Raw genomic sequence first — 12,044 nt, 5'->3', positions numbered from 1 at the left:
CTGCTTGTGCTCTCTCTCCTCTCTCTCTCTTTCTCAAAAATAAACATTTAAAAAATTTTAATAAATAAATAAATAATTATTTCAAAATAATTATGACCTCACGGGGAGTTGCAACAATAGTACAAACGCCACGTACTCTTGACGCAGGAAGGCCATTTTTAAAAACAAAGTGGAACTGAATTTTCTAATGGAATGTGGATAACAGTAATGCTTTAGGTCCTTTGAAACCATTAATAATCGTTCTCCACATTTGCCACGGACAAGCAACCATTACTGTTGGCTTACTCAAATGCAGAAGGCAGATAAAAGCCATGTTTTTGGCAGCTGAAAATCACAGGATTTGAACCAGGAATTTTTGACTTTTAAAATTTTAAGAAAGGCTGCTTCTCTTACTCTGGATTGTTAGAATTTAACCCTTCTCTAAACCCTCGGACACTGTTTTAAATCATGACATCATCTGAAAATCTCTGGTGAGGTGGTTTGCAGAATATAAAACGTGAAGACACAAGCTCTTTAATGCAGAACAATTGCTATTGTTGTTGGCAGTGGCTGTAAGCATAGATCACTGGACTCTTGTGAGATCTAGGTTCTGCACTGGCTTCACCACTCTTGGAGTAGAAGTTCCTTCATTTATCTGCTTCTTCTCTCCCAGGAATGGTAGCAGCAGCTCATCCTTAGTCTTTCCTTGCCTCAGTGTTGTTCATGTTCTTTGAAAAGCTGAAAAAGACACCATGGAGGATATTGAAAGCGGCATCGGAAAGTCAGTAGTGGTGGCGGCATCCGAAAGTCAGTAGAATCAGAACAAACGTGCTCTACTTCTGTCATCCTAGCCCAGAGGGCAGAAGCAGGCATGGACCCAGGCCCTTTTATCCTGAACAGAATGTCACGCGCAGGCCATATGGCAGCCCCAGCAGGTCATCTGGTAGAATAAGCCAATGTTCCAAAGACAGGCTGAGTCCTTTGGCATCTCAGTCATCCCTGGGAACCCTGAGCTCTTCCTTTGTCTAGAATGGTTCCTCTCCTGGAGGCCCTGGGGAAGCAGCCGGGATTGGCCAGAGCTCCCTGTGTGGAGGAGATAACAAAAGAAAAGGCTTTTAACTTCTCTTGTCACCAAGTTAGCCTCGAAAGCCCCGCAGTCCTCCCTGAAAAGAGAGCAGCACACTATTGTGTGAGTATCTGCCACAGCAACCTTCTGCTATCTAATTTGGTTTTCTTTGTCAATCATAGAAGGTTCCTATGTTTTGTATTTTCACAAAGCTAGTCCTCATCTTGATCTCTTAAGAAGCTGATGTGTTTGTCATCTGCCTGGATGGCGGGTTCTCTCTGCTTAGATGTGGGGCTCGTCCTCTCATTAGTTTCTTGTGTTACTTTCTCATTAAATGAAGATCGTTTCTAGGACAATTTTGCTTTCAAATGTTACCCAATCTGAGTTAGGGCCGACCGGCAGAACTTCTAGACAAGTTGTCACTAGAATTACATTCCCCGGAGCCATGGCTCTAATCAGAGGTCCAATTCTGAGATCCCTGTTTCTGATTTGCTCAGAATTTGGCAAAGACAGGTTAGATCCTGTTTTATGTACCTTCCTGCTCAGTTCCTTTTAAGTTCAATTCCTTTTTGAATTATTAATATTTGACCAGAAGCATTACTGATGGAGATATTGGTATGCTTTGCTTAAAAAAAAAAATTCAGACTTAAACTGAAAACCTTACATAAAAAGCTGCTTTAATTTTCAGAAAACTTTTTAAAATAGCCAGTTTTCCTCATGCATGTAAAATGAAATTAAAATAAACAAAATTGACCCAACTTTGGGGAAAGCATCAATTATAAGAGCAAGGCATTAACAAAGAACACAACAGGCTTCCACACCCTACAGCATGCCCCTGCCTCCCTTCCATGGCATCTATTCCCACCTTTCCTTTTTCTCCTATTAGAATCTAGCCCAAAGGAAAGATCTTAGGAAGGTATTCGTCCTGATTTCTGGCTTATGCAGTGTGCTTTAGCGCTACTTACTTTATAACTGGACAAAAGGCCATCTGCCAAAGAAAAGAATTTCCCATTGCAGGATCTCAGACATCAGCCAGCCATTAGGCAGGCTAACTTTTATTTTATTTTTGTTTGTTGGGTAGTGGGGAGCCAAGCAGGCTTCTTTCTCTGCCAGTCCCATATACCCTGTTCTTTCATCTCAGGAGCAGCTCTGCTTTCCTTTTCTTTGTTCTGGGGAAGCTTCAAAATGAACAGGAATTCCAGTGGAGGGGCGAGGTGTGTGTGGCAGAAATTGCTTAACTCCTTTGGCCCTTGTTACCCATGGCTCCTGGATCAAAGAGCAATTTGTTAATGATGGCTAAGTGTGAAAAGAGGCATCTGTTGCCGTTTGTAAAGAATCTGTTGGTTTTGCAGCACCTGGAAACTCATGGATTGGAGGCTGATGAGGATTGTGTGCTAGAAGAGCAATTGTAGGCTCAAGACTCTAAGTGTTTGAGGCAACGGTAGAGAAATGTTCATGTGGCACCTGTGCCATAGCAGAGTCCTGTCACATGTACAACCTCTTTTGTATATTTACCTCTTCCTGTATTCATTAAATACTGACTGAAGACCTCCTAGATGCCATTTCCTGTCCTGATGCTGGGATAGAGGATGAATAAGATCTTCTCTCTCCCAGGAGCATCCCAGCAGAGAAACTGTGAAAACAGGTAATTACTATGAAATGATAAGATCTGTAATACAAGTATTTACGTGGTACTACAGTATGATTAGCCATCATTAGGAGAGCAGTGTGGCCAGAGAAGAGGGATTAGGGGTTGGGGGGAAGAATGGCCAGAAGTAAAGACCAGGGACAGTTTGTGGTGATAAGTAGACAATTTCCAAGATGGGCATTTGAGGGACAGAAGCTGGCAAGAATCAGATTGTGAAGAACCTTGTAAATCTTGGAAATGAACTTGGATTTTATCATAGAGGACTTTAGAAACCATTAAACTATTTTTAGAAAAGAAAGTAACATGATACTATTTGTGCTTTGGAAAGATCGTTCTAGTGGCTTTTTGGAGAATGAACTTAAGTCTAGGAGAGCAAAAACCGGTTAAGAGTGCATTCTAGAACAAGGAAGAGAAAAATCAATAGGGTGTGCTAACAGATTGGAGAGGATGAAAGGGAGAAATCTAGGATGACTCTCAAATTTAAGGCTTAAGTGATGGAGTAGGATATTTAAAATATCAATAAGAACAATACTAGTAGTTGTAATTATTGAATCCTTATCATGTACAAAAGGCTTAGTTATATGTGTTGCATAGATTATTTCATTGAGGCACTGTAATGATGTAAGTGCTACAATTATCCTCATTTTTGGTGAGAAAACTTGGGACTTTAAGAGATGAAATAATATATCCAAGGTCACATATTTGGAAGTTATAGTACATGAATTTGAACCCTGGCACTTTGAGCTGAGACCATGTGCTCTATAAGGTATTTAGCAGGAGGACAAGTCAGGGCAACATATATGAAGTTCAGGCTTGTCCCTTCTGAATTTAAATTGCTTATATCTTACTGAGGTCAAAATATCTGGCAAAGAATTGAACAGCTGGCTCTATAACTGAGGAATGTGGTTTGTGCTGGACATGTGGATTTGGGATTCATCAGTTAATTGGTGGTAGTGAAAAAGGTGGGTGTAAGGTGAGTGAATCTCCAAAGAGCCTAGTGGAACCGTGAAGAATCCCATCTAAGAGTGAGTGTGTTGGGGAAGTTTGCTGAATAGGAGTAGCTAGATAGATAAGGAAAAAACTATGAAGGCCAGAGGTAGACATTCAAGAACTGAGGAGAGGTCAACATGATTAAATACCTTGCGGAGATGAAAGAAGGTTTAGAATAAGGGTTGAGTTGGGTTTGCCAATTAGGTGGTTGATGGGCAAGGGCTGAAGTTAAACTGAAGTGGGTTAAAAATTTAATAAAAAGTGGAGACAAATGGGCTCAGACATCTCTTCAAAGAAACTTGGTGGAGGAGGTGAAAGACAGGGAGGTAACAGAAACTGCCTCAGGATCGGGGAAAATTCTGTTTGTCTGTGATGGGAGTCACTTGGGATGCTCACACATTGAGGAGAAAGAACCTGTGGGGCAGTGGGGATTACCCCAGGACATTTATCTGAGTAGGCAGGGGAAGCAATAATCTCTCCTCCAGCCTTCAGGAGATCATGACTCTTAAGAGAAAGAAGTGTTCCTACATTTCCAACCCCCCACTCCCTTCCTTTTTATTATATGAAGAAACCTAAGCCAGAGATGTGAAATGACTTGGCGATCACGCAGCAAGTCTGCGATCCCAAATCTCCTGGTTCCCGGTGCTTTCCCTCTCCTTCCAGTGTCAGTGGGAGAAGAATTCCCGACAGGTTCTTTGTTCCAAGTCCCCAGTTCCCCATGGGGACTCTTCCCTGCTCCTTGAAGATGCATGTCCTTCCAGATTCTAATCTGTCAGCAGGAACTCAGCTGTGTGGAGGGTGAGTCAGAGAGCTGATTTGTCATTTCCTCAACATGCCATGGGACAGTGTTTTAAATGGTTGATTATAAAGTGACATTAACATCACAGCTCTCGAAGCCTTTTCCTCTCACCTGGGCACCCAAGTTCCCAGAAGACAGAAAGATCTCAGACTCAAGGGCCTTTCAGCCACCTCTTCCTGGCCCAGAGTAAGAGAGGGTGTATTTGTTCATATATGGCACCCGGTCCCCAAGCTTGTGTGTAAGAGAGGATTGGGTGGAGGTCAGTGGGGTAGCAGTAGAGATTCCTTAAACAAGAGACTCCAAGAGACTCCATCAGTCCAGCGTCACTTGGTGAGCCTGGATTCAGGCAGCTCCTTAGAAGGTCCCAGAATACCTACCTCAACTCTGCTTAAGCGTCTTCTGGACTAATAGTGGTTCATCATCTCTTCCTCTCACTTTCTTATATTTAACAGGCTATGCTGTCAGCCTGGTTGTCATATAATTCTGACTAAACATTTACTAAAACCTACAGCCCTAACCAGAACATACTGCATAGAATCCAGGCAAGTGAATGCTGTATAAACATAAGCCTTTTGTAATTGACCTTCAGTTACAACCCTGTCTTGATTGGCTCCAAAGAATGGCAACTAATTTGCTTCTCTTTGCTCTTTTTCAGTCAACCGAAACCCATTTCTACCTTTCCATTCCGTCCTGGGGGTGGGGGGCTGTTAGGCAGTAGACCTATAACTCCTGTAACTTCAGGAGCTGGCTATCATTCTCAGTGTGAACAGTGCCCCCTGGAATTTCATGTGCTATAGAATGAATGCTGTCCCTGGTGCTGCAGCTCAGGTTCTACCCCCATTCTTTCATTTAGCTCACAGAATATTCAACTAAAAGAAATAGTGCTATTTGGGAGTCGAACCTAGGGTTCCCTGGGTCTGCTGCTCTTTGTTATACCTGTTTGTTTTTTTTAACAGTATTAAATACATTTAGATTAGATGGGAGCCCAAAATTCTGATCTTGCCCTGAGAGATTCAGCAGGGCTCGTGGTGATTCAGGACACCTGATTAGTTATTTTGTTTCTTCCTTCATTCACCTTTCATTCACAATTGTCTCGAGTATAGACAACTGTGACACATGCTTATCCCCTGACACTGAGAAGAATACCCTCTAGACTCTAAAAACTTAGTAAGACTTAACTAAGCCAAAGATGAGAGACAAGAAGGGCCATCCAGAGTGAAAGTAGGAACAAAGTACTTGATGGAAGTAGGTGGAATGATACATTGCAGGGCCAGACACAGGGCCAGAGTGGTAGAACACAAGTAAAGAAGGATATAGGCTCAAATTAGACTAGAGAAGGAGACAGGACTCAGAACACGGAAAGTCTTACAGCCCCATTACACAGATCAGGGCCTTCTAAGAGTAAGAGAAAGTTACTGGAGGACTGTGAAATAATAGTATGAGATTTATATTCTGAAAGATAATGCTTGTTTCATCTAGAAATACATGAGAGACAAACGAAGGTCAGACCGAATAGGCAAGAGGTCAGAAGAATGTGATATAAAGGAAGTTGGTGTTTTAAAAAGCTGTGAACAGTCAACTGTGTCTAAAGCTACTGAGCAATCCTAGGAGACAGGACTGGAAGCATCCATTGCATTTAGCTACCTGGAGGTCATCCTGTCTTTACTGAAAGGTGTTATTGAGAGAGGAGCTAGAACAGAGGAAGTAGAAGAATGAGTGGGAGGTGAGGAAATGACAACAGTGAGAATACAAAACTTTTTTAAGTGCCCGTGAATGGAAAGAAAAAGGAAGGTGGGGGCTAGAGAAGAATCTGGGGTCACAGGAGCTTTTTTACCATTTTTTTGAGATGAGAGAAGCTTAGACAGATTAAGTGCTGACGGATAGTATTTAATCAATGAAAAGTTAGAGAATATACCAGAGAGAGGAAAATATAATCCATGTTTTTGTCATTTTTTTTTCTATTCCAGGAAAGACAGAAAAGGTTGGGTTTAAAGCACATGGAGAGGACTTGGGAAGTGAAAGTCTCTCTTAAAACAGGACGGGAGGAAGAAACACTAGATAAGGATGCAGACAGTGAATCTGTTTGGTAATGGAAAGGGGACAGGAGAGGTAAAGAAGTTCCTATCCCATGGCTTTTACTTTCTGAGTGAGGTAGCTGTGGGGCATCTAGAAAGAGTGTAGTAAAGTGAGAAGGAATAGATGAGGGTTTTTAAGACAGTAGGAAAAGCTTAAACGTATTCATTTGGGGAGCAGGCATATCTCATAGGGAAATATAGCATCCCCACAGATGATCGTGCTAGATGTGGTGGGGGGCCAAGAATTCTGTGGTGTTACTACCAAATTGTCCCGGTGTGTGGTTGTCTTGACTGGTTCTCAGCTATTCTGGGGCAAGTGCAGAAGGTGAATGATTGACTCCATCCAAGGAAAGAACTTTTCAACAAAGTCTGACAAGGATACAAAGGATGAAGGAGTCTAGAATATAAGCTAAAGTATTATTGAAATGATTGACTATTGCCTGTTACATCTAAGAAGGATAAGGTGATATGTCCAGATTGCAAAAGGCTAGTGAATTAGAAGAAATTAGATCGGTTGGTAGACTGATGACCCTGATGAGAAGGAGGAGCAGTCACAGTGAAAATGGTCAGACAAGCAAGCGTTAAGGACAAGAGATTGACAGCAGAGCATGCAGTGCTTGACTTAATGAGTTTTGGGGTGAAGAAGCTAAAGCTTTTGACACATGCCAAAGTGGAAGCATAGACTGAAGCTACTAAAATCTTTGAAAAGTCTGTTAGAGAAAGTGACTAGGAAGTTACCAGTTAAAAAGGAGGAGGAGAGGTAGAACCTCAAATAGAAAGTTGTTTGTTTTTGTTTTTGTTTTTGTTTTTGTTTGTTTGGTTTTTTTTTTTGTTTGCAAGAGCATGAAGGTCCAAGATCTGGAGAAGTAATTGGGAAAGTGGGAGGAACCAACTCCACTTTCGGATCCTGAGGTATATGCAGCATGATAGTCTGAACACCTCTTCAAGAAGTGGCATCTCCAGAAGATAGCTAGGGTAGAGCTTTAAAATCAGCATGTCTCTGGTGTGTCCCTGGGGTCTTTGGGCTGGGGATAAAGTATGGCTACTTCATTCCTGAATTCTCACTTCCTTTGCACAAATATAAGTTTCAAAGAGACAAGAACTCTAAACCAATTTATTTATCTGGGATTCATGAATTTCAAATTTGGCCACTATGCTATAATCATAAAAAGAACTTGTGTTAACCAACCCTATATGTTATCCTGCTTAAAGAACTCCCTTTCAGTATTCCTTTTAGTTTGGATCTGCTAACAACAAATCTCTTGACTTTTATGTGTCTAAGATGTCTTGATTTTGCCTTCATTTTTGAGGAATATTTTCACTGGTAATATAACTCTAGCCCCCAAATTTATTTTCTTTCAGCACTTTAAAAATGTCATTCTATGGCCTATTGGATTGTATCATTTCTATTGATAAGTCAGCTGTCAGTACTATTCTTGCTTCTTCGAAGGTAAAATGTCTTTCAGCTTCTAACATTGTTTTGGTCTTTGTTTTCAGCATCTTGACTATGATGTGTTTAACTGTGTTTTTCTTTGTATTTAGAAATTCTAGTTTCTTGAATGTGAGACTTACATGGTTTTTTTTTTTTTGTCAGTTTTGAAAAAGAATGCGGCCATTATCTGTCAAATATTGCTTTTGTCCACTTCTCTCTCTCTTTTCACTCTCAGGCACTCTAATGTTAGATGTTTTCATAAGATTCTATGTGTGTCTTACTCCCTAATCTGTATTTCCCAACCTTTTTGCTCTCCATGTTTCTATCTGATATTTTCTATTAACCCATCTTCTAGTTCACTAATCTTTTCTTCAGCTACAAGAAATGTGTTGCTAAAGACATCTATTAAGATGCTTGATGACTGTGCTTTTGTGTTGTAGAATTTCAATTTAGTTCTTTTTTAATAAAGTCCAGTTCTCTGGTGAAATTCTCTATCTTGTCATCTTTTTTATTGAACAAAATAAACAATTATTTTTTTTTAATTTATGTTTAATAACTATAATATCTGGGTACCTATGAGCCTATTTCTGTTGTTTTCTCTCTTAGTCTTAGTTATTGGAATGTTTAGTAATTGCTGTTAAGCATTTTGTATAAAAAAATGTACACTCCAGATAACATTATTTTCCTCTAGAGAGGACTCACCTCATCTTTTATGCAAGGAGCTAGAGTGGTGGGAGATTTTATTATTTTATTGGACCCCAAGTTGGAGTTTTTGTAGTTTGGTCTACCTCATGTTTGCTTCCTCTTCTTAGGAAGGATCTTCCTAAGATGTAGATCTTCGGAGATCCAAAAGAGAGCCTGTTGGTATTTATGGGGGCTCCTTCTTGGTCCTCAACTTGATACTGCCCAAAATCTGGCTTTTCTGGATAGCTACACTCTCCTTTTTAGATAGCTTAAGAATAAACAAATTCCATAATATAAAATCAAGTGCCAAGTGTGGATCCAATTTCCTGCCATCCTTCCTTCTCTCAAGGATTCTGCCACTCAAGCCATTGCTATCTTGACAGCTCTGAACTGCTTTTAAGAGCTTCTCTCATTACATTTAGGCTTTAACCTCAGAAATATGTGGGAGATGCCTATATATAATACCAAAAATGTACTTACTCAGTTTCCCCTGTTCTCTGGCTAAAGGGAAAAATCTCTTATCAGCATGTTCTTTACTGTAACCTTATGCATGAGGAAGGTGGCTTGCTCCTCCTCCTTGGAAGCATCTATGTCCATGAAGCAGTACCTTAATCCTCTAGGAGCACCCCTACCATTGTTACAATGGTATACATAAATGGTTTGTGAACAGTTGTACAAGATAAAAGAGAAAGCATTTCTTTCCCCTTCTAGGGCCATTTTTGCCCAATAATATATAACAATAATAGTCATAATGATACCTGTGAAAATCTACTAGAGGTTTACTATGGGCCAGGTTCTATGTTAGGTGTTTTATATAGATTGTCTAATTTCATCCTCAGAAGAGCCTATGAGGTAGTAATGGCAATTTTCCTAATTTGCACTTAAGGAAACTGAGGCTTAAAGAGGTGAAGTCAACCTAAACAAGGTCCCAGAGCCAGGAAGTAAATGGCACAAGCAAGTGTGAACTCAGACTTTTCAAACCCCAAGGTCTATATTCTTTTCCAGCATTTTGCCCTGCCTCTTAACTTGTCCTCCTTCAGCAAAACTAGTCTCATGATTTTCCTGGGCCATGCAATTCTGAGATACTTCCTTAAATAAGGTAAAAGCCAGATATTCTGAGGGGTTTGCATGCAAGAAGTTCTCTTTGGTTCATTTCTCTCAGGTATTTGGTTATTTCTAGATCCGTGCCTCCCCCATTTAGTCTTACTTTGATGTATATTTTACATTAAATACTTCCATTTATAATTTCTATGGCAAATCTGAAAGTATTTTTTTTTTAAATAAAGCTTTATGCAGGGACAGGAAGCAATTAGTGGTGGGGCTTTATTTTTAGAGGATGAGATGGGTGGGGGTGGGGTATGGGGAGAAATTGCTTTCTGCAGTGTCAGATGAATGAGTTATAGGAAATGATAGCTCAGCCGGCAACTTAGTGCTTGCCAGTGAGTCAGCAGTGATTTCATCCTCAGCCTCAATGCCGGAATCACAGATGTGAGAGACACCCTTCCTGGTGAGGGCCCCTCCCTGTCCTGAGGTCTGGGACATCAAGGCTCTGCCCACATGATGTGAACTTACCTGTCATGGTGGAAAAAGATTCACAGAACTATCTGCCTCTTGTTTTCACACAAATATTTCTAAGTGTCCTTAGAATGGATGGGTGTTCCTGATCTTTACCCCTGTTACCCGGCAGAAACACCAGTGACCTTCCATCCAGAGGATGAAGTTTGGGATGGGTATCATAGCAGAATTTTCTTCTTATGGCGACATTTCATATTTTTTACTACTTCAGCTTTCCAGGGCCTGTATAAATGGCAAAACATGGAAGCATGGTGGAAAAGTGAGACAGGAAGACGCTGCTTCAGAAAAACTGGTACATTAAAAGAGGTCACCTTGTCATGATTGGAAATATGTGCATGTGGCAAGAAGGTAGAACCAAATCATTCCGTTTGTTGCATTAGGATGGTAGGATTGACAGTGATTGTTTTTTACCTTCTTTTCTAGGTTCGATAAATAGGCTCAAGTTGTACAAAATTATTCTAAACATAATATTTTTGTATTTTAAAGAAATCCTTTAAGAAAAAAATGGCCAAATAGCTTTAATATTTTAGTACATCTTTTTCCCAGACTCTGCCCGGATTCTTAAGGTCAAGGTCATGTGATGATGTCCCCTAGGCAATGGGTGAGGAGGACTGACTGTGCTCAGAATTTGAATGAGGGAGACAGTTAGTTCCTTTTCACCAAGTGGATGAGGTGGTATTATCCACACATTGCAAATAAAGACATGAATGCTCAAAGAGACTGAAGAAGCTTCACCCGGTCAAACAGCTCATAATGGTGGATGTCCATCCAAGCCCAAGTCCGAGTTTGCCAACGTTCACACTCTTTCGCCTTGAGTACAAAACGATACTGCCACAGATCCCACTCCACCATGCTTTTTGCAGGGCATTTTCAGTGTGTTGACTTACTGCTGGATTCATCCTCCATTAGGAGAAAATGCATTGCAATATTGTTCTCTCTTTTTGCAAAACTAGAATTCTAAAACTCACATATTACTTGCCTTCTACTTTAGTTAAAAAGACCAACACTGAGAGTATTGCATAGCTTCCATGCCTGTACATCTGTGTGTTTGACATTCAGATGATAGAAGAGGCATAGTAAGTACCCAGCTGAGTAGTTGGACTCACCCACAATTTGAAGTGATCTCCTAAAGTTAGGAAATGAGGGAAATGAGACTGTGACAAAGCTAAATGTTATACCATTCAGTACAGTAGCTGTGACAAGTATGGCTAAGGAAGGGGTAGTATTGTTGTAGAATAGAGCATTTATGGTCTCAAAAAAAAAAAAAAAATCCCATTGCCCCAACAGAGCTCTAATTTACTTTTTAAATAAATTAGTACCAGCTAAAGATTTTTTTAATTTTTGACAGTTAATATTATACAGTTAATGCTATGAACTTTGTTGAGATACTGACATACAATATACTGCACATATGTAAATGTGCAGTTAAAATGTAACATATGCAGGGCACATGGGTGGCTCAGTTGGTTAAGCGTCAGACTAGCTCAGGTCATGATCTTGCGGTTCGTGGGTTTGAGCCCTGCGTCAGACTCTGTGCTAACAGCTCAGAGCCTGGAGCCTGCTTCAGATTCTGTGTCTCCCTCTCTTTCTGTCCCTCCCCCACTCACACCCTGTCTCTCTCTCTCTCTCTCTCTCTGTCTCTCTCTCTCTCAAAAATAAATAAACATTAAAAAAATTAATAAAATAAAATGTAACTTATGCATACACCTGTGAAACATCACTCTAACAAAGATAATGAATGTATTCATTACCCCAAAATATTTTTTGTAATGCTGTTTTTTGAAGAGAAAAAAAAA

At 40.3% G+C, this 12,044-nt stretch overlaps 1 protein-coding gene across 6 annotated transcripts in view; it reads left to right on the top strand.

Annotated features, from left to right (window-relative positions):
- Positions 1–12,044, top strand: part of SEMA6D (semaphorin 6D) — a 55,046-nt gene that overhangs the window by 27,331 nt on the left and 15,671 nt on the right. The gene's annotated exons all lie outside the window — the stretch shown is intronic.

The sequence above is a fragment of the Prionailurus viverrinus genome, chromosome B3 (assembly GCF_022837055.1).
Source record: "Prionailurus viverrinus isolate Anna chromosome B3, UM_Priviv_1.0, whole genome shotgun sequence".
NCBI classification, from domain to species: Eukaryota; Metazoa; Chordata; class Mammalia; order Carnivora; family Felidae; genus Prionailurus; species Prionailurus viverrinus.
The sequence above is the reverse complement of the archived record's forward strand: the minus strand, read 5'-3'. Positions and strand labels throughout refer to the sequence as shown.